Source organism: Jaculus jaculus, chromosome 2 (assembly GCF_020740685.1).
Source record: "Jaculus jaculus isolate mJacJac1 chromosome 2, mJacJac1.mat.Y.cur, whole genome shotgun sequence".
Lineage (NCBI taxonomy): Eukaryota > Metazoa > Chordata > Mammalia > Rodentia > Dipodidae > Jaculus > Jaculus jaculus.
The window spans coordinates 16,324,598-16,347,251 of NC_059103.1; the positions used below are offsets into that span (position 1 = coordinate 16,324,598).

At 44.0% G+C, this 22,654-nt stretch overlaps 1 protein-coding gene across 6 annotated transcripts in view; it reads left to right on the plus strand.

Annotated features, from left to right (window-relative positions):
• Positions 1-22,654, plus strand: part of Auts2 (activator of transcription and developmental regulator AUTS2) — a 1,279,269-nt gene that overhangs the window by 342,356 nt on the left and 914,259 nt on the right. The gene's annotated exons all lie outside the window — the stretch shown is intronic.

Genomic DNA, 22,654 nt, shown 5'->3' on the forward strand with positions numbered 1-22,654 from the left:
GGTTCACCATGTCAGAGTTGGGTGGAATCAGTCCTTCCATCTGTCATTGCTCCCCAGGCTGGGCTTGGTAGGTATTTGTTTCCATTTTCCCAGGAAAATTCCCACAGTAGGTGGAGACCTCTTAAGGCAGACTGTGTGGGCTCCTCCTTGAGGCTCGCCAGGGCCAGCAAGGAAATAAGGCCGTGCTGCAGTGTTGAGAAGGGAGGGGTTGGAGTTACAAAACCTTTCCCAGGAGTGATTTGCTGTAGCGTTTTCTAACTCTCACACCTGTGCCCCATCTTGCTCCTTGCTGTTAGGTGTCCGGAGCTGGCCTGCTGTCCTGTGACTTGACTCTCATGCTTCTCTACCCTGTATCTCCTGCTTTCCTTCCCAGTGGGCCACAGGGCATGCAAAACCATTCAGACCCATGTTCACCCTTGACCTCCAGGCTCCTTGCTGCCCATACTGGCACTTGTCCTCTCATTCTTCCCGCTCCTCTCCTCTCCTCTCCTCTCCTCTCCTCTCCTCTCCTCTCCTCTCCTCTCCTCTCCTCTCCTCTCCTCTCCTCTCCTCTCCTCTCCTCTCCTTTCTTTTCCTCCCCTCCCCTCCCCTCCCCCCTCCCCTCCCCTCCTAACTCTGGTGACCACCATTTTAATCTCAAAATTTTATAACTGATCCTATTTTGTGGTTACTGATGACTTGCATTCCGCTACGTATTTCTGCAGCCCATCCTTTACCTGCTCATCAGTTGAGGACTCCTAGTTGGTTCTGCGTACTGACTGTTGTCAGCAGTGCAGGGAACATGGGGTGGGGGTGCTGAAGACTCCTCTTGAAACATAATGGGTTCATTCACTTCCTTTGGCTACATACAGTTTGGGGTTGCTGGCTTCAGCACTTATAGACTTCCTCCGTTTTGTCACAGTTCTTTCTTCCCTTGACACTGCACATAATGCATTCCTTTCCTCCTAGGTGGCTTGCCCTCTGCCCTCTACTTAATAATAGGCTCTTCCTAGTGCTTTAGACCTGGCCTGACGTGTCGTCTCTTAGGTTTTTTCTGACCACATTGCTTAACCCAGGGACTGCCTCCAGGCCCGTTGCCCTTTTGCTTCACTTTTATACTTCCTTACACTTGGCATAATTTATAATTATGGGTCATTTATTTTTATTTATTTATTTTTTTGGTGACAGGTTCACATATAGTCCAGACTGGTCTTGAACTCTTTTTTTTTAATTTTTTTTAAAAAAATTATTTATTTGAAAGTGACAGAGAGAGAAAGAGGCAGATAGACAAAGAGAGAATGGGCACACCAGGACCTCCAGCCACTGCAAATGAACTCCAGATGCATGCACCCCTTTGTGCATCTGGCTAACATGGGTCCTGGGAAATCGAGCCTCGAACCAGGGTCCTTAGGCTTCACAGGCAAGCGCTTAACCACTAAGCCATCTCTGTAGCCCTGGTCTTGAACTCTTGATTCTCCTGCTTCCACCTTCCAAATGCTAAGATTATAGGCATGCACTGCCACACCCAGTTTATGTTGTGCTGAGGATTAAACCCAGGTCCCTGCACATGCTAGGCCAGCATTCTAAGACTGAGCCATGTCCCCAACCTGGTTTTCCTGGGCCCTGCCTCATGTCTGTCCAGCCTGTGGACTCCCAGCTCTCCTGCTGAGTTGGATCATGACTGTTTTGTCCCCCACCACCTGTGCAGTTCATTGCCTGGCACACAGAAAGTGCTGGAACTTTGAACAGAAGGGCTCTGGATTTGAATAAGGATTACTTTTTCCATTGGATGACCCTGCTAAGTCCATAGTCCTGTTACATTCCTGCTCTAGCTGGCTATAAGAGAAGGGAAACAAACTCCAGAGACAGGGACTGTAAAAAGAGACACTGGTTCACACTAGCATCCTAAGAAATAGCTACCCCTGAAAGGTATGGCACCTACTGTTCACACACATCTGGAATGCCTCAGTAACTTGTCTCCCCAGTGCCCTGGCCTTTGGGGATAATGAAATTGCTAGTGGATCCAGGAAAAACCAGTCTTAGGAAACAACTTTCCATTTTTCAGGTAAAAAGTGATCCATTGGGGCTGGAGGGATGGCTCAGCAGTTAAGACGCTTGCCTGCAAAGCCTAAAGACTAGAGTTCAACTCCTCAGTACCCAAGTAAAGCCAGATGTGCAAAGTGCCACATGCATCTGGAATTGGTTTGCAGTGGCTAGAGGTCCTGGTGCATCTATTATTCTCTATCTCTCTCTCTTGCTCACTGTCTTCATCTTTGTCTCTCACACTCTTTTCAACTAAGTAAATATATTTTAAAAATGGTCCATCAGAGACCCAGAGGAAGATGTGTGTTGCAGTCTGGTTCACATGGCTGGTCGAAATCACCCAACCAAGAGCAGCTTCTGGGAAAAAGATTTATTTTGGCTTACAGGCTCGAGGGGAAGCTCCACGATGGCAGGGGAAAGTGATGGCATGAACAGGGGGTGGACATCACTCCCTGGCCAACATAAGGTGGGCAGTAGCAACAGGAGAGTGTGCCAAACACTGGCTTGGGGGAAACTGGCTATAATACCTATTAAGTCTACCCCCAACAATACACTCCCTCCAGGAGGCATTAATTCCCAAATCTCCATTATCTGGGAACCTAGCATTCAAAACACCTAAGTTTATGGGGAACACCTGAATCAAATCACCACAATGTGTAAAAGGAGGAGTTGTTGACTGGATGCCTTTTTACAGCTTAGCAAATACTCATGTGAGATTCACCTTTCTTACTTTAGAATTGAAAACTATTTTTATGATCAAAGTGTAGATAGAAGATCTCTACACCATACTAAATAGTGGTCCTATATGCCCTGTGTTTGAAATGTTTTGACTTTAGAAAATATCCTAACTTGACTTTGTATGGGAGCCAACTCACTCATCCTCTGCATGTGTGCAAACCCTGTGTAAGAGTCTCTACGTGGCCGAAAGGCTATGAGTAAGGATAACTGTGTCATCGTTGGTGGATGTGTTTATGGCTTGGCGGATCCTCTGACCTCACAGAGAAATCTTAACAGTGAGTGAGTCCCTAACCGGCAGATTAGTACAGTCCAGGGGAGGGGACATGCTGCGCCTTCTGCATGAATACTTTCAAAGAGATGGACTAACGTTCATTAAAATTATTTCTCTCCCTCAGTGTTTTTTTGCTTGACCTCCCTTCTGCCTTTTCCAAGAAACCTTTGAGGATAAATGCTGTTTTCTGTAGAGATCATCAGTACCTGTTGAAAGCAGTGAGTGCTGTGCTGTATACCAGTTCTGTTGGATTTTTATTTTTACAAATAAAAGCTTTATAGTTTCTTCATTTTTACCTCAGTTACTACCTACCAGGCCTTACCTGGCCCAGTCATTTAATCCTTATTGTAGATTAATAAAATGTTGATAGATCTCCAGTGATTCCAGAAACTTCTATATATTTAACATAGACTAAAAAAAATTATTAGTGTCTCTCTCTTTTACCAACAGTGACCTGAAATTCATTTGGTAGCCCAAGCTAGCCACATACTCATGGTGATCCTTCTGCCTCAGCCTCCTGAGTGCTGGGATTATAAGTGTGAACCACCATACCTGGCTCATGGTTAGGTTTCTTAGCCATGGTTTCTGCACTAGTTGTAAGTACTTCGTTCTGGAAGTCTTAAAGCAAGCAAGAAAATTTATATTGCTGTGTAGAGGTGGGGCTTTTTCTGATAATCTTCAAAAAGCAGAAATCAGAAATCGCCATCATTGTCAGCTTTGTTGCTTAGACATAGAGGATTTCTTCGAATTCCAGCAGAACTTCATTGTATGAATGTTTGAATTGAAATTTAACCCACTGACAAGTGGAACAGGGAAGTGGTCTTCCCAACTCACTCCCAAGTTTTCCCAAAAACTTCCCAAAAATAATACCAAAAGTTTTTTTTTTTTTTTTTTTGAGACATGGTCTCATGTTGCCCAGGCTGTCCTCAGACTTTCTAGGTGACCTTGAACTTCTCATCCTGCCTCTACTTTCTGAGTGCTGAGATTACACAGGCATACACATCAACACTGGGTATATGAAGTGCTAAGGAGAAGAATCCTTGTGCATATTAGACAAGCACTGTACCAACTGACCCACACCCCCAGGTTCTCCAAAAATATTCTTTAAAGTTCTTTTGTCTTTGGAAATCTTCAATCTCTGAGAACGTGTTATAAGCGATCGTTTCCCAGTGAATTTCTCTGGTAGCTATTTGTCTTGTAAGGTTTATGCCTCCCCCTACTAATCACTTTTCGTGGATGTGTGTCCATTACGTGTTTGTAGCCCATGTCTTTCTGAGGACAGACATAATTTGTTAGGGTGTAGACTGAGTTAGTAAATAAAACAACAAGAACCCATTCCTGGGTAGCCATACTCTCCTCTGTAGACAACTTGCACTGACATCCAACCCAGCCCTTTCCTCTCGGCCTCCAGATTGGTCCAAAGCCTGTCTGTAGGCGAGGCTGGCACTGTATCATGCAGGAGCATTTCAAACCAAGCCTGTCTCCTGCTGGACTCTGTAATAGCGCTCCCAAGTGCGCTGTGCTTGGGCGCTCTCCTTCTGTGGTGGGTATGCCACCTGCTCCGCATCCAAATAATAAAGCCCTTTTCACCTCCAGTTCCCATGGCTGTGCATTTCACATCACCTCCCATCCCCCACCTCCACATGCTTTTCTGTCTTGTCTCCTGTGCATTGGTACAGGTTCTCCTGCTCTTGGCTGTCTCCTCAGCCGCTAAGCTCACTGTTCTCCCTACATTCTCCAAATTCCTTCTGATGCTTTCTTGACAGTATGCAAATACACTTCTGTTTCTTGTTGAAGAGGGTTTTTTAAATTCTTTTTATATATATATATTTTATTTATTTGAGAAAGAGAGAGAGAGAGAGAGAGGTACATCAAGAGAATGGGTGCACCAGGGCCTCCAGCCACCGCAAAGGAACTCTAAACATGTGCATCTGGCTTTATGTGGATACTGGGGAATTGGACATAGGTCTTTTGGCCTTGCCAGCAAATGCCTTGATTGCTAAGTCATCTCTCAAGCCCAGTGGTTTTTGTTGTTGTTGTTGTGAATAGTTCTACTTTCTTTCCAGGGTGTAGAAGCCAACCCACTTTTTAAAAAAATGACTCTAGGAACTTTCCCATTTTATTCTTGCTTCCTGACCCCAGTGCAACCATCACACAAGTCTTAATCTGTGATCTAAAATCCTCCTCTACTCACCCTCACAAAACAGTGGTTCTTTGTTTCTGTGAGTCTGGTCATAGTCTAGTTATATTGGAATAACATAATTTTGAAAATGATGTCTTTTAACCAAGAAAGTAGTTTGTTAGTATTCTGTGTGTTACAAGAAAAAAAGGAAAATGAAAAGATTTTAGAGGCTTAAGGTTTTATGAAACATTACTGTAATTTTTGGTGGTACACTTCAAAAGTATTCAAAGACCACTTTCCTTTTTATGCTCCATTGTTGTAGTTTCTGTGCACTTGAGTTGGTGTAGTCATTGGTATAGGATTGGAAAGCTTTTGCTGATGGAAATATGCTGCAGGCCTGAGAGTTGTGAAAAATTGCCTGGGCTGAGCTCTATGGAGTCTTTCATGTTAGTTTGGTAGTTTTGCATCTGTGTGAATACATGTTTAAGACCTAAAACCAGGGGAAAACTAGACATGATTTGAGCTTCATCACTCTGCTAGATTAACATCGATGCAGAAACATCCCAATGCAAAGACATGCCATCTACCAATAAATTGCATAAAATGTGTAAGGATTTTAAGATGTAATTATAGTAGCTCTGTTTTAAAAGATCCCTGAAAAGTGACATACATTATGCTAAAAGATTTATTTAGAGTCACCATAGTGCAATTATTTCATACTTTTCTTGAGTCAAGATTAAAAACAGGGATCATCACAGTGTTTGTAGGAAACACTGTGTGGAGCCAGGATCCTAGGGTTTTAATGCTAGTATCATTCACCTGTTCTTGCTTCCATAAGCTTGTTTGAAAAGCTTATTAAAAGATATTTTTGAAGTGCTTATTAAAAGGTATATATAGCCAGACATATTGGCACACACCTTTAATATCAGCCCTTGGGAGGCAGAAGTAGGAGGATCACTTTGACTGAGGCCAGACTGAGACTTCATGGTAAGTTCTAGGTCATCCTGGGCTAGAGCGAGACCCTACCTTGAAAAACAAACAAACAAATGAATGAATGAATGGACAAATGAAAGGTATATATGACCTGTTTTTGCAGAATGAAGTAGTCATTAAAGAAAAGAACATGTGGGACTGGAGAGATGGCTTAGCGGTTAAGCACTTGTCTGTGAAGCCTGAAGACCCTGGTTTGAGGCTCGATTCTCCAGGACCCACATTAGCCAGATTTACAAGGGGCACATGCTTCTGGAGTTCATTTGCAATGGCTGGAGGCCCTGGCGTGCCAATTCTCTCTCTCTCTCTCTCTCTCTCTCTCTCTCTCTCTCTCTCTATATATATATATATATATATATATATATGTATATATATCTGCCTCCTTTTCTCTGTTTGTCGCTCTCAAATAAATAAATAAAAATAAACAAAAATTTTTTTTAAAAAAAGAAAAGAACATGTGGACTGGGTAGATGGCTCCAGAGATAAAGCACTTACTATTCAAGAGTGAGTCCCAGAGTTTGGATCCCCAAGAGCCATGTAGAAGCCATGTGCAGTAATGCATGTCTGTAGTCTCAGTGCACGCAGGGTGGAGTGGGATGCAGAGACAGGAGCATCCCACGAAGCTCTCAGGTCAGCTAGCCTGGTAAATGTGGCAATGAACAACAAAACAACCCTGCCTTGGGGCTGGAGAGAAGAGATACCTTTGCAGTTAAGGTGCAAGCCTGCAAAACCTAAGGACTCAGGTTCTAATCTCCAGGTCCCACGTAAGCCAGATGCACGTGGTAGCGGATACATCTGGAGTTCATTTGCATTGGCTAGAGGCCCTGGTGCACCCATTTGCTCACTCTCTCCCTCTAATAAATAAAATTAAATATATTTTAAAGCTGGGGGGGGGCTGGAGAGATGGCTTAGTGGTGAAGGCATTTGCCTGGGAAGCCAAAGGACCCAGGTTCAATTCCCAGGACCCAAGTCAGCACAAGGGGCCCATGTGTCTGGAGTTCGTTTGCAGTGGCTGTAGGCCCTGGTGTGCCCATTTTCTCTGTCTCTCTTCTCTCTCTCTCTTTGCTTGCAAATAAAGAAATAAAAATAAAAATAAATAATAAAAAAACCTTGCCTCCAAGCAAGGTGGAAGGCAAGGACTGACACCTGAACGTTGTCCTCCAACCCCCATAGAGGTGCATGCCTGTGTGTATACACACGCACGCACATGCACACACACAGAGAGAGATGTTTTCCTCTCTATTCCCACATTCCCTTTGAATAGATGCTCAGCTGGGGTTAGACGTAACAGCTATGGGTAACAGAGCAGTGATAGGAACACTGCTGCCCTACATATTTGTGCTGTGGTCATTACTATTCTTAGTTTTGCCAGCTGCTCATCTTTCCTTTCTTAATAGGTGGTTAAGAGACGAGCTGTAAAGCCGAGTGGACTGTGATTGATTTATAGAGAAGGGAACAACACAGAAGTGTAGCGGACACCTCATGGTGGTTAGGACCCTCAAGGTTGTAGGCACCGCAGGACAAGTTGTGGATGTTGATGTGAGAAACGCTGTTTAGTTCCTCTTGGCAGTCAGGAGATCTTCATTCTGAACAGTGAAGTAATTTCTCCCAATGTCACAGGCTGGCAGCTAGAGTAGCAGGAAACTGTCTTCACTTTGGTTTATAGCCCCTACTTAAACTCATTTGCCGAGAGACTTAGGAGGAAAGGGGAAAGTTCTGTCATGAATATATTCAGTGAAGTAAGAGTATCCATCCGTGCTTTGTTTGTTCAGGCTGTAGGAAAGTGTATGGGGAAGACTGGCTGGAAATGAGTCTGGGCACAAGTTCTGCCAAGCAACTGGTGCACTGTGTCTTCTGCCCTCAGATCTGGTGGTCATGGAGCAATGCATGTGTTATATGCCTGCAGCTAAAAAAGTTATATGTGCTAAAACACTCAAAATTCCTGTTGTCTTTTTTTTTTTTTTCCAGCTAAAAAGTCAGTTTAAAATTCCACAAAGTAACTAAACAGTGGTAGGATTAGTATCTTAAAGAAACTGTAAGGCTGGGGAGATGGCTTAGTGATTAAGGTGCTTGCCTGCAAAGCCAAAGAACACCAGTTCAGTTCTCTAGAACCCACGTAAGCCGGATGCACACGGGGGCACATGCATCTGCATTCGCTTGCTGTGGCTTGAGAAGCTGCAGTTATTATGGGGATAAAGACCAACATGGAAGTTCTGCTTTGCAGGAAAGACCCTCCGGGGTACAGTTACACGGTTTCATGAATACGTGGCTGTTAGCCTTCTATAGATGCTGGCAGGTACTTTACACTGAAAATTCTGAATGCGGTGGGCTCACAAGTGCTGTTTTTGCAGGTGACAAAATCCTTTTACTGTGAAGTGCGCATAGAGTCTCTTTGTTTGCAGACCATACCTGTTGATGCCAGTGATCTGAGAGTTCCAATTTTAGGTCTTTGTAATAATAGACATCTACTGATTATGAATCACTTATGGTGTAATTCTTTCTGTGTTTTATTTCATTTAGTCACTAAATCATGAGGCATATGCACTGATTTTTCTGATTTTGGTAAAACCATCCCCTGCACTCCAGTTATGTACAGTGATGAACTTTGTAAGAGACAGTTTACTCTCAGGGGCTGCTGAGAGCCATGGAGGGGCAAGGTGGCTGCCCCCTTTCAAGAGAGATTTCTCAGTGGCAGTCCTAGTCATTCCACAGGCTCACGCCCACTTCCCTACTACAGGCGTCAGAGGACTGGAAGAGAGAGCAGCTATTTCCTAGGGCTTCATCCTGGGCTACTTAATTACTTTGGGACAGTTTAAAGTTTAAAGTAAATAAACTGTGAAAAGATACTCTCTGAAAGGTTGTTGAATGATAGATATGCCCAAGTTTTCCACTAATCTCCCTTGTGGTTTTTAGAATGCCGTGTATTTTTCTTGGGAGAGTTTCCGCACAGCTGTATTTGTGATCTGGGGTGAGGATTTATGAGCTGCCACCATTAAGAACCGCTCCCCCCCCCCCCCGCCTTTGTCACTAGGGGCAGAGGCTTGTGTGTGGTTTGTTTTCTTTTCGTTAATATGTGAAAATTTTTCTTAATCCAACTACATACATAAGCAGGTTCCCCCCCCGCCCTCATTTTTGTCCTTTTGGATTGAAGTGGCTTATTAAGAGAAATGTGTCCAGTGTGAACATTTCTTCTGGAAATTAAAGACAAAACTCCTAGACCCTGAAGCATTGTGATTGCCTGAAGAAGTGCATGCCTACCTTCTGATTTTACCATTTAGAATCGAGTGGTCTGCTTGGGTTGTTTTGTTTGTTGTAGGGTTTTGGTTTAACTGCTCCTTACGATGAGGGAGAAAGCTAAGTGAAACAAAACATACTGTGATGGGTAATAGGGGAGGAAGCTGTGGATCTAGGTAAACCTTTCTGGTTCTACTGATGACATTGAGCCTGAAATGTTGACTGACCCTAAAGTTGTTTGAGCTGCAGCCTGCAAACTTGGTGGAATTCTCACACATCAAATGCTGTGTTCTTTTTATTATTCCCTTTTCTTTGTTGTGTGTGCATATGTGTGTGTGTGTGTGCGTGTGTGTGTGTGTGTGTGTGTGTGTTTGTATGCACGTGTATTCACTCATATGCATGCTGGTGGTGTACATAAATGTACATGCAAAGGCACTCACCTCATGAGTACGTGCCCAGGCTATAGGAGGATATCCTATGCTCACCTCTATTGCTCTTTCACCTTGTTTTCTTACAACAGAGTCTCTCCTTGAACCTGGAGCTCATGATTTTCAGTTAGACTGGCTGACCAGGGAGCCCCAGCAATTCTATATTTTGGGTCTTTGAAATAAGAGAAATCTGCTTATTATGAGTAATTCTTGGTGATGGAATGCAATTATTTCTGTGCTTTATTTATTTTAGTCTTTAAGTTTTTCACTGAATAAATTTTGAGACACATGAATTAATTCTCTTGGCTTAGGAAAATGCTGCCCCATGCCACATTTATATAGAGTGATTTACGTTATTGGGAATAAAATGTCCTTCTGGGAAGGGCCCTCAGCAACTGGGTTTCCAGGTGTGCATGGCCGTATCTGGGTGTTTATGTGCGTGCTAGGGATTGAGCTCAAGTCCTCAAGTTTGTGTAGCAGATGCTCTTACCCGCAGTCCCTGGTGTTATCTTTGGCTCCTGGGAGTTTGTGCATGTAGTCTGTGAAAGGCTTGGGTCTATGGCTGACCAAGCTTGTGGTTAAGTATAAATGACTACTAACTAGCTCTGTCCTTCTACCTCCAGAGAGACATACAGGACTAATTTAAGTTTGTCTGCTTTCATTATGATTCTCTTAGGGTTAGCTCATCTTTTCTTTGCTATTTTTCAGGAAGGTGTTTTGAATCAAGTAGAACAGGCTACAGAATGGCCTTGGCTGTTAGTGAAGCCGGTTCTGGGACCTTAGAAATGACTTATTTCAGCCTCTGTGTGTTCTTAGCACTTTTGCTTTATAGGGCCATGGATGTGAGGTTGGAATAATTTATAAGCATTTGTGTAGGATGAAAAACCACCTGTCATGCCACTGCTTTATGTCTGACAGTGTGTCTTGGCTGTGACCAGCTCAAAAACTGTCAATTTAAGATTGTCATGACATATATCAGCAAAAGTCCTTGTCCCTCTGTTCTTTTTAAGACTTCCACCCTTCTTGAGGAGGACCACTTACTTATAGGAGGGTTACCTCATCTTAGAGTTTGGTGTGGAAGAGTCTTGGTGCTGTGAATGGCAGCAGTGTCTTATTTTTCTGGTGGCTTCCACATAGCAATTCGAGTTTTTTCTATATACTTCTTTTCCTCTGCTGTTGATTTTTGATTCTGTCATAAAGCGGAACCAGTTTCTTGTTGTACCCCTGGAGATTTGCATAACAAGCAAGAAAAAATAGTGAAATTGCTTAATCAAGTTATAGAGGCTAAGCAGAGATTGGTAGCCAGTGAATTCACACTGAGTACTTACCTGAAACAGCCCAGGTGGCCAGGCTATGTGTAAGAGCACTGACTCATGTTTTTTTACTGTCTTTCTCCTCCTTTCTCTGATGTATAATTGGCAAAAATTAGATTACATATGTTCTATCTTGAGTTAATTTTTTTGTTAATTAATTGCAGAGAGTGTGAGAGAGAATGGGCATGCCAGGGCCTCTAGCCACTGCAAACGAATTCCAGATACATGTGCCACCTTGTCCATCTGGCTTTACTTAGGCAGTAGGGAATCAAACCTAGGTTGTTAGGCTTTGCAGGCAAGTGCTCTAACTGCTGAGCCATCTCTCCAACCCTTGAATTAGTTTTTCACTATGGTACCAAGTAAAGGCCAAAACTAATATTTTGCATATGAATATATAATTTTTCTAAAGCCATTTTTAAAATAGGTATTAATTCTCCATGGCACTGTCTTTGTACTTTTATAAAAATAACAGTTAAGTATATTTTCTCCCTCCTTTTTGCACATGTGTGTTATACAGGTGCATGTGTTCATATCTGTGTGGTTGCACGTGTGTGTGTGTGTATGTGTAGGCCAGATGACAGCCTTTGCTGTGATCCTCAGAAACACTGTCCATCTCTTTTCAAGACAGGGTTTTATGTGGCTGCTGGAGATTGAACTCAGGTCTTCATGCTTATGAAGCAAACAAGCTCCAGGTGCATGTGCCACTTTGTGCATCTGGCTTTACATGGGTAATGGGGAATTAAACCAGGGTTGTTAGGCTTTGTCAGCAAGGACCTTAACCACTGTGCCATCTCCCCAGCCCTAAAAGCTGTTCTGATGTGGCTGTCTGCATTCAGCTTCGGTGCCAGTCCCTCATCCTCTCAGTTGATTGTTGTTGTCATTGGGGGTCGTGCTTTTCCTTTAAACCTGCTGACCCCGGACAGGCTGCCAGGGATTGTGAATTCTACGTTGTCAGGTGCTAGATCATTTTGTATTTCTCTAGGCTACTTGAGATTGGATTCTGGAAAGTTCCTTAGAAGCCCTTTAGTCCCTTTGAGTCTTGTTCCTAGGATTTGTGAAGAGGAGTCTAGGAAGGAGCTGTGTAGGTCACATTGTTCCTCCTTCCTCTTGGAAAACTTCTTGAGTAGGCAGTCAATACTCTCTGATGATGAGTTTTCCAGTCTCACTAGTGGGAGCAAACACTGGTCACAGTCCTGTCTGAATGCCAGGAAATGTTTCTTCTAATACTTCCGGGTAATTAGTTTCCCAGACTTGTGTAATTTCCTTCTAGTGTATTTTCTACAAGCAATGTACCACTGAGCCAGGCCCCCTGACCCTTGCTAGAGGACTCTAGGCAAGCATTATACCACTGTGCAACACTTCCAGCTTTTCACTGAGGAATTCTGGGTAAATATTCTGCCAGAGTCACACCCCAGGCTCCTTGTTGGAGAATTCTGAGCAGGTACTCTTACCAGTGAGACATGCTCCCAGCCCCTTACTGGAGGATTCTAGGTCAGCTTCTGCCACTGAGCTCCTCTACCAGGCCCTCACTGGGTGATTCTGGACAAGTACTCCACCACTGAGACATACCCGCAGCCCCTCACTGGGGGATTCTAAGCAAGTACTCTACTGCTCAGTTATGTCCCCAACTGCCTCAGTTGTTTTAAAGAAAATAATGTCTTTTAGGAAGATGTGTTTTTAAATCTTAAATGTCCCTTACCTTTTGTATTTGGGCTTTACACACACACACACATTTACTTATTCTCTCTCATTATTATTTTTCTCTTTATTGTTTCCCCTGCCACTTAATTTACAGCTTTATATCTGATTTTCTTTGCTTGTTTTTTCTAGAGTCTCATGCAGTGTGGGGTGTTCAGTTCATGTTTGATTTGAACTAAGCTAGCATTTTAGGCCCAGTGCTTTGCCTAGAACCTGCGCATTATGCAGAATCTGAACTGTCCCCGTGTCACAGAACAAAATGCGCTGATGTCCCCGCAGCTCGACTCTACGCCTCCGGCTTGTGAAAGTGCTGTCAGAGAACAAGCCCTCTTCATAGCTTGCACTCACTAGTTCACTGTTGTCTTGCTGCTGATCAGCATGGCTGCCTTTCCCCTCTGCTGTATGCCTTGTGATGTTTCGCTGCCATGAGGTAGTCTTGGAGGTGCCATTTGGCCAGGGCTCCTTTTGTGGCCTGTCCCGTCACTGCTGACTTTTGATTCTGGTATTTCTCCTGTTTTGGCTTGACAGTCTTATTTTTTAAAATGTTAGTTGCTGGCTATGGCTGCTCACTGCTCCGTCTCCCCTGCCTCCTGATGTAAAATACTGTATCTGAGAGGGAAAAGGTCAGTGGTCAGTTTGTATCAAATGCCGTTGCAAAAGATGACCAGAGAAAACTCTTCTTGGGCACCCTGCTAATTTGAGAGTGTTGACTCTTTACCTTGGCTGAGGAATCTTTTAATTGATGACTGTCCTCTTAACTTATTCTCTTTTCACTTGATTAAACAAAATGGCTTTGTTTCCCTCTTATTGCTCATCTCCTCCTCACAGAATCAATCACATAATGGCTCCTCCCTGGGCACACAGCTCCTTCATCATCTCCACAGGCCCTGGGCCTGATTGGCATGTGGGCCCTGTGAACATGGTATCTGTGATGTGCCTGCTTATATTTTCCACTGTCCTTGGAATCATCTAGTCCCGGGAAGACTTCTCATTCACATTGCATGGTTCTGGCTCCCTCTGCAGCCCCAGATGGAAAAGTGCCTTCTTATCCTTCCTCGCCAGCACAAGCAGCTAGCTCTCAGCTTCTCATTCCAAGCAGAGCATGCCCATCTGCTGGGCAAGTCCAGGAGGCGGCTTTGGATTTAGGAAAGCCTTCCTTTTGTTTTAGCAAGGCTTGGGAGCAACTGAAATATGACAGGACACGAGAAAGCAGCAAAGGAGGCAACAATACCACCCTGCCCCCCGCCACCCCTGCCAAATAAAAATAACCCAAAGGAGCAAATGCAAGTGTGGTTTGCCGAATAGGAAGGCAATGTGCTCACAGATGTTTACAGTAGGCAATTGCGTAGATATGGGAGGGCTGTAGGTTAGAACTTCCGGCCAACTTTTTGGATCCCCGTGGAGCCGTAATGTGCAGCTCTCATAGAGGACTGACTCCGTGTCTTTGTCCTCTGATACTGTCCCCGAAGCTATGGACGTGGGCATGCAGTGCGTGTAAATGAATGAATTAAACCAGATAGTTGTTAAATTTGTATCCAGATTTAAGAGTATATGATAGTGGCCTCAAATGATTGTGTCTTAAGGTTGCCTTGGAGCCTGTTTGGCCCACCCTCCAAATGTAGAGCCACCATTAAAGTAGAACATTTCCTGAGTGCCTGGACTTAAAAGCCAGAAGCTTTTAAGCAATACTGACTCCAGGACAGGAATGGGGTTTCTGGATCCAGTTTGCCCCAGCAAAATAAAATGATGTGCATTCAAGGATGGCTCTTGGGGTGCCAGTGGGCTCCATTAGTGTTGGTGCTGGTTAGGATGGTTGTTCTGTTATGAACATTAAATTCCCATGTACTTTGTGTGTTGTTTTATGGTTTATGTCATTAAAATATTTTAAAGTATTTATTTATTATTTTTAAAATTCTGATTTATGTATTTGAAAGGAGAGAGAGAGAAGAGGAGAGAGAGCGGGAGAGAATGGGCACATCAGGACCTTTGGCTGCTGCAACATGCAGATGCATATGTCACTTTTAGCCCTTGGCTTTATGTAGGTACTGGGGACTCGAACCCTGGTTGTTAGGCTCTGCAGGCAAGTCCTTTTACTGCTGAGCTTTCTCTCTAGTCCAGACATTTCTCTCTTTTAAAGGAGTGTTATTTGTGTGTGTCTGATTGCACGTGTGGTCGTCAGAGGACAGCCTGATGTGTCTGTGCTCTTCTGCCATCTCTTTTGAGATGGGGTCTCTTGCTGCTGCAACGGAATGCCAGTCTAGCTGGCCTGCCTGGCTCTGCCTTCCATTATTGCGGGCAGTCAGGATCACAGAAGCACTCACCCCTTTGCAGGCTGCTTTATGTGGTGCTGGTGCTGACCGAGCTCAGAGTGAACTCTGAACATGGCGTGCTTCTGTCACCGTCCTGAGCAGCAGTCTCAGACGCTGCATTTCTGTTTGGAACAGACATTGACCTCCTTTTTTTTTTTTTCTCTAGGCCGAGACAGTGAAGTGTATCGGTTTTGGTAGCCTTGGTTATAAGAAACCTAAATTAGTTTGAAGTGGAATTATCCTGATGAAAGGGCAGCTGAAAGCCCTTGACTGTGGACAGAGGATTGTCTAGTGTCTAATCTTGGCTCAAAATGCATCGGACATAATGAGGGTCATTATGAACTGCCGATCTCTCACCCCTCCCCTCGGCAGACCCTATTAGACTTGCAAAAATAGTGAATGCTGTGTGTGTGTGTTTGGACTGGCGCCTGCTGTGTGCTAGGAGAAGAAAGCCTACCTTGTTTGCACTCCAACCAGATACTGGTGCATCGTGTTACCACTCAGCTTGGTTCTGAGCACCTCTGTCCCAGCTTGTCTCGACAGATGCTGTCATTGCTGCCCCTTAGCAAGACAAATGCAACCACTTTGCTTGGAGCTGGCTTTTTCTCAGTCTTGCTTGCAAGCACCCTAAGCTGCCACTTCTTGTGTACCTGAGAAAGGTAGAAACCTGTGGTTTTTTTTTTTTTTAACCCTCTGCCATTATTCCCTTCATCCATTTCTGAAAGAGAGATTGTTGTTCTGTTTGTCCAGATAAATGCAAGCCTTGAACTTCTTGTCCTGCTTCCTCAACAATAGCTGTTTGTTAAGAGACTCCTGAAGATCCCCGTAAAATGTCCTGCCTCATAATCGGAACTCTGTAGCTATGTGCCTAATAGGTCTTGGGAATACAGAGGAACTATGGGCTATCTGGGGATATGTGTTACAGACAGTCCTCTCTGGTGGGCTATATGAAGGTTAGCCTTTGTTTAGAAAGGTGTGACGTGTGTCACTGTGTCCAGAGTAAAATAGGACATGTATCTTGAATGAACTTGATGAGGAATCATCATGGAATTTTAAAATGGATGGCCTGTTGAGTGAGTGAGTGAATGAGAGAGAGAGAGAGAGAGAGAGAGAGAGAGAGAGAGAGAGAGAGAGAGAAATGTTATCTCGGAAACTGTCTGGAGGAGATTTCTATATTCAAAATGGTGAGGCTGGATGTGGTGGCATGCACCTTTAATCCCAGCACTCAGGAGGCAAAGGTAGGAGGATTGACATGAGTTCAAGGCTACTGTGAGATTACATAGTGATTTCCAGGTCAGCCTGAGCTAGAGCAAAACCAAGCTTTGAAAAATCTGAAGCATGGGCGGGGGGGGGGGGGGAGGAAGAGTGATGAGTATTGGAAAATGCTTGCCTTTTAAATTGTGAGCGCAGAGGATCACAGAGTGGTGTGAGTTCAAGTAGGGAGAGAAATTAAGGCTATGAAGGGCTTTGGATAGATATACAGACTTATAGATAGAACTTAGCTAATGATCATCTGTTAAGAGGCTGTGAGGAGAGAGAGTAAGAAGAGTCTGTAGTTTTATTTTGGAGTACTTGTATCATTACCCTAGAGAATGTCTGGGCCAATTTAAATATGATTATACCTAACAACAATTTAACAATTCCTATACAGGGATGGGAATATGGCTCAGCTGATGAGTGCTTGCCTACTATGCTTGAAACCTTGGGTTCCATCCCTAGTACTGCAAAAACTGGATGTGGTCATACAAACCTGTCGTGTCAGCCTTCCAGAAGTGGAGGCAAAGAGGAGCAGTAGTTTAAAGTCATCATCAGCTACATAGTAAGTTTGAGGCCAGCCAGGCCTACAGGAGACTCTATCTCAAAGCAAATAATCAAATAAAAAATATCTGTAGAATGTCTGGCTATTCTATTGGATAAATATCAGCATAAAGTCTGAATACAAGCTGGGCACAGCAGCACATGCCTTTAATCCCAGCAAGCAGGAGGCAGAGGTAGGAGGATCGCTGAGAGTTTAAGGGCACCCTGAGACAACACAGTGAATTCCAGGTCACCCTGTGCTAGAGAGAGACCCTACCTTGAAAAACAAACAAACCAAGAACAACAAAAAAGTCTGAACACAGTTCATTATATGTTAGGCTTGGCACACAGGTTTCTAGAATAACCTGCCTCTTGGAATCTTCGTCTGATTTCTGAATTAGGAGTCTAGAGTGCCTCACCCACAGTTACCCCTGCAGAGCTGAAGCAGGGTCCGGTCTGTACCACAGAGTAGCTGTGACCTGCTGAAAATGGCACTCACTGTTTTTAGCTATTTTGCCAGGTAGCCGTTGGCCAAGGCTCATCTGGATTTGTCCCACAAGTAGTAACAGAACAGTGAGTTTTGTGTATTCACCACTCAGAGACCAATTCCACAGGACCACAGGTTGGAAATTCTTGTCCTCTCTTAGTACCGAGTCTTTCTGGAAAGAACTTCAGGTGAATGTTTTTTTTTTTTTTTTTTTTCATTCTAGTATATGAAGTCCTATTTCTTTCAAACATTTAGCCAACAGTATGAATTTGTAGGAAGCGACTGAAATTTGTCTTGCAAAGCTCAGGGTATCCTTTCTTTCACCACTGGCCCATCCTGGTCAACTTACCTGCTCTTTCTTACTTGTATTAACTCTGATGTCTGTCTACTTGGACTCTTGGGTTTTGTTTCAGTTTTGGGCTGCTTACATTGTTTTCCTAAGGAATGTCTGAGTCAGTTTTAGTGTAATTTTTATATAATAACTAGCAATTCATAGAGAGGGCATCAATGGAAAGACAATAACCTGGAATCTAATCAGTGAATAAAATCATAATGAAATTATATCAGTATACTGGAGAATTATTCATCTGCCCCTTCTTTCCCTCAATTCTCGATTCACCTTCCATCCTTCAACTGTCTCTACTCTTCTCTTTCTCTTTTCTTCCTCCTTGGAAAAACGTGTAAAGCTTTGGGGAGTTGTGTGTATTGTACAGTATTAACCAGAGCATTGTATGTGAGAATCCACAGAGGTGTATAAGGAGGCTTTCGAAAGGCCGGAAGATCACATTACCCAGAGCTGTTTCTGGATCTTACAAGGACAAAAATGGGAAGGGCAACTGAAGGGAGGTTATCAAATAGCAGTGAATTCTGATGAGACTGTAAAACTTGTTGTGTCTGGTGAAATGGTTGAGCATGATGGCCAGGCTCTTGTATGTTATTGAAAACCGAGGATTTCCTTGTCTAAGTTCACAGATCCATAGGATACCTTCCACATCTTTCTTGGCAAAGCTATGGGAGAAAAAGACATGAGAGGGTCTATCTAAAGGGAAGGGAAATGAAAGTACTTTAAACTAGAATACAGCTTATGTATTCTCACGCCTTCAAGTTAATCCCTGAGTTGGGAGAATTCTGAAACTAATATCTCTTGGGTACCTTGGGAGTATAGGCATTAATGGTGACAGGAAAAGGGGACCTCTCATCCTTAATGTTTCTCACCGGTTACACGTTTTCCACCAGAAAATGTCTTTTTCTATTTAGAAATGTTCAACCATCTCTCACTTTTTGAGATTCTCAAGATTCTCTTCCACTGGCCATTTTTTATTCCTTTTCGTGTTATTTTGAAGCCCCTGGCCTCCCTAGCAACAGGGCCTGGGAGGTGGTGTTTGGGAAGTGGTAGCGGGCATCATGGCATTGTGATACTAGTCTGTGCTGGAGATAGGCATGAGTAGGAGGTGTTTCATGGAGGAGGAAAGTCCACACGGATGTTCCAGCTGCTTCTGAACTCTGGAAGAATTCTGGGCCTTCAGGGTAGCTCCACTTAATAGCTTAGTATTTATCACCACAGTAGAAGTACCACCAGAGAAAGCCCTGGAATTTGTGAGCCCATAACAATGTGCCATTACATACAGGACCAAATTCTGGTGCATAGGACCTCATTAGTCTAATCCTGAGGTTACTTTTGGCACTGTCAGTGGACACCCTTGGTTCTGCCTGGCACTTGTCTTCTCAGGAGGGACCTTCTCCTCCCTCAGCTTCCTGCATGCCTCTTCCTTGCATGCTTCTCTGTAAACCTCAGAATTCCCTCTTACAACCTCACCCTAGGAAGCTCCTTGACTCCTAGGGGTTGGATGAATCTCTTCTTAACTTTGTTTTGCTGTCATAGGAGGAAGGCATGATTCAGAAAAACAGGGCTAGAGAGATGATTCCATGATTAAGAGCATTTTCTGTGCAAACATGAGGGTCTGAGGAGACCTGAGAAACTGTTCAAGTTCCATCGCCAGGACTCGTGTAAACTGCTGGGAGTGACCGCACATGTCCATAGCCCTAGTCCCATAGGGGAACAGAGACTAGAGAATACCTAGGACTTGTGAAAAATGAGTAATAAAAACACGAGAGGGTCAGTAAGAGAGGCTAGCTAAAGTAATAACAGGCAGGATAGCAGTGGAGCCAGACACTAGATGTTCCCTCCAGTCACTTCAGGCGAGGGTAGCCTACCACGTGTGAGCACAGGCTGTACCACCACATGGGCACATTCATGTACACACACACACACACACACGTGTGTGTGTGTATCATAACCTACCACATCACACATCCACATACATACATACATGAATAAATAATAAAAGACTCCTGTGCCCTTCATAATTTCAAAGGAGCCCAGGTCATCTAGTTGCACATTTGATCCATACTTTCACTCAGGTTTGTGAGAATACAAACACGTGAAGATACAGCATTGCCTTGAAAGAGGACAGCAAGCGAGAAAGTCAAGTTTAACTAGGAATTACTAATAAGCCTCTTTCCCAGAGCACAGTGGTTCCACAGGGAAAGAACCTATTTATACTTCCCCGGGAAGGGCCATGCACGCAGCAGGCAGTGTGGGGAAGTAGGGCGGGCTGTCAAGCGCTGTGAGTGGGTGGGTGGGAGCTCATGGTGAAGGGCTTGGCAAACAGGAAAGAAGTTCAAGATAAACAGCGAGGATCAGTGGCAGGTGCCTCACAGGCAAGTAAAGCAGAGGTGAGTGTGGTGGGAGGAACGCAGAGCCACAGGGCCATCCAAGAAGAGGTGGCTCTGATAGGACAGCTCTGCACGCAGCGGGAAGCACAGTGCGTGGGGACTTCGGGAGGTGGCTCAGAGAAAGGAGTGACAGATCTTGCTGACAGATATATGCAAGCCTCCTGGGAAGGGCTGCTCATGTTTTGAACCAGAACATTCTAATGCTGCTGGTATATCTGATTTAAGTAAATGCATTTTGTGAAGATTAGATTTCATGCTGATACACTGGATTTGAACAGCAGACAGACCTGTGACGCATGCTTTGTGTAGCTATCACATCCTGTCATCTTTAACACACACATCGGCTTTCTTACTTATAAATGCCATGGCATCTACTAATTCTCTAGGCGAGTGAGTAACAAATTTTGTGCCCCATTCAATGACTAAAACTTAACCATCTTCCCTTCTATTCGTTTGGAAGGACAGGTGCATTTCAAAAGCCCCCTCCCTAACCTAAGTGTTGGGCTCTCTGTAGGTCTAAACTATTCATATTAAAAAGTCAATATAACACACGTTCAGGTCTGTTGCCTACTGAGGTCTCCGTGAACCACTTCCCCAAGCCTCTCGTCTTTGCCTCAGGCATTGCAGGCTTGCTGCATTGGCCAGCAGCAGGAGCAGCCCACGTACACCCTGCCAGGGGACAACTTGATACTTTTTGCTTTCATGAAACACTATCTATGTGAAGTGAGCTCTTTGATCCACTGTCTTCCCTGCTGCAGCAGAGGGGGGATTAAGGAACACCTCTGTGTTGATGAATATTGGATGAGGATTATGGAATTTAACATGGTGCTCCTGTTAACTGTTTCATCCAATGGAGGGTCTTGTGGTACCATCATGGTGCCCTTTAGGCGTGAATGCTATGTCTCGGTACTCAAGAGTGTGGGAATTTAGGAAATGTTCATTTCTTATAGCTGTCATCTTCCAGCTGTGTTAAATCAGATAACTGTCACTTCTCACAGAATCAGAGTGAGCGAGCAAGCAAGAGAGAGAGAGAGAGAGAGAGAGAGAGAGACAGAGAGAACACGCTGGTCTCTGTGCCCACTGAATGAGATGGGCTGAAATGGAACTGGGATCAGTATCTGTGTGCTGGGACTTGGTGTTACAAGCAGGCTAATATTCTGTGAGAGATTGTATGGATGAAGCTTCCCCTCTAAAAATTTTTCACCTGTTAAAAATCCTTGCAGTAAGCTTAGGGGGAAACTCCTCTTACTGTCCTGGTTTTTGGTATTATGTGGGGTGTGTGTTCGTGATCATGTATGTGAGTATTAGGTATGCATATGCAGGTCAGAGGACAACTTGGGTATCTGTCCTCACATTCTACCTTGTTTGAGAAACAGTTGGTCATGGTTCATGACTGCATTCACCAGTCTAGCTGCCCCACAAGATACGAGTGGATTCTCCTATCTGTCTCTTTTCTCGCCAGAGTCACATGAGAATTACAGATGGCCACAATAATGGCTAGGATTTTATGAGGTTTCTGGCCATCTGAACTCATAGAAAATACTTGCTCCACTGAGCCATCTCCCCAGACCGCTAACACTTAAAAAAAATGGAGGCTTGGAGAGATGGCCTAGCTGTTAAAGCGCTTGCCTGCAAAGCCTAAAGACCCAGGTTAAATTCCCCAGGACCCACGTAAGCCAGTTGCACAAGGCAATGTATGCAGCTGGAGTTTTTTTTTTTTTCAGTTTATGGAGGTCCTGGTATACCCATTCTCTCTCTCTCTCTCTTTCAAGAATAAGGAAATTAAAATATTTTTAAAAATGTAAATAAAACAGACACAGAGGGGTTAAGTCAGTACTTATAAATAGTATTTGTATAGTTTGAACCTGGGCTTTAATAGGGGTGGTGTGTTCCTGAGAAGAAACTTGTGAACTGACTGTCATGAATGGATCATGACACAACTTTATACAATGGTGTTTATTTGGTAACAAGAAAGATTATGCCAGAAAATGTGGACTGCATGTGTCATCCAAATATGGGTGGCTGTGATTGGTAGAGCACTTGTCTAGCATACATAAGACTAGGTTCTTTCCCCAACACTGAAAAAAGAAATGACCAATATGGGTGTCTTACTCCAGTTAGAAAATGTCTCCTGGGCTGGAGAGATGGCTTAGCGGTTAAGCGCTTGCCTGTGAAGCCGAAGGACCCAGTTTGAGGCTCGATTCCCCAGTACCCACGTAAGCCAGATGCACAAGGGGGCGCATGCATCTGGAGTTCTTTTGCAGTGGCTAGAGGCCCTGATGTACCCATTCTCTCTCCCTCTCCCTCTCTCTCCCTCTCCCTCTCCCTCTCTCTCTCTCTCTCTCTGCTTCTTTCTCTCTCTGTCACTCTCAAATAAATAAATAAAAATTAAAAAGGAAAATTATTCCTTTTGAGATCCTGGATGCACATATACTCCCCCCCCCTCAGACACACACACACACACACACACACACACACACACACACAGAGGCAAAGAATCATCAAAAAG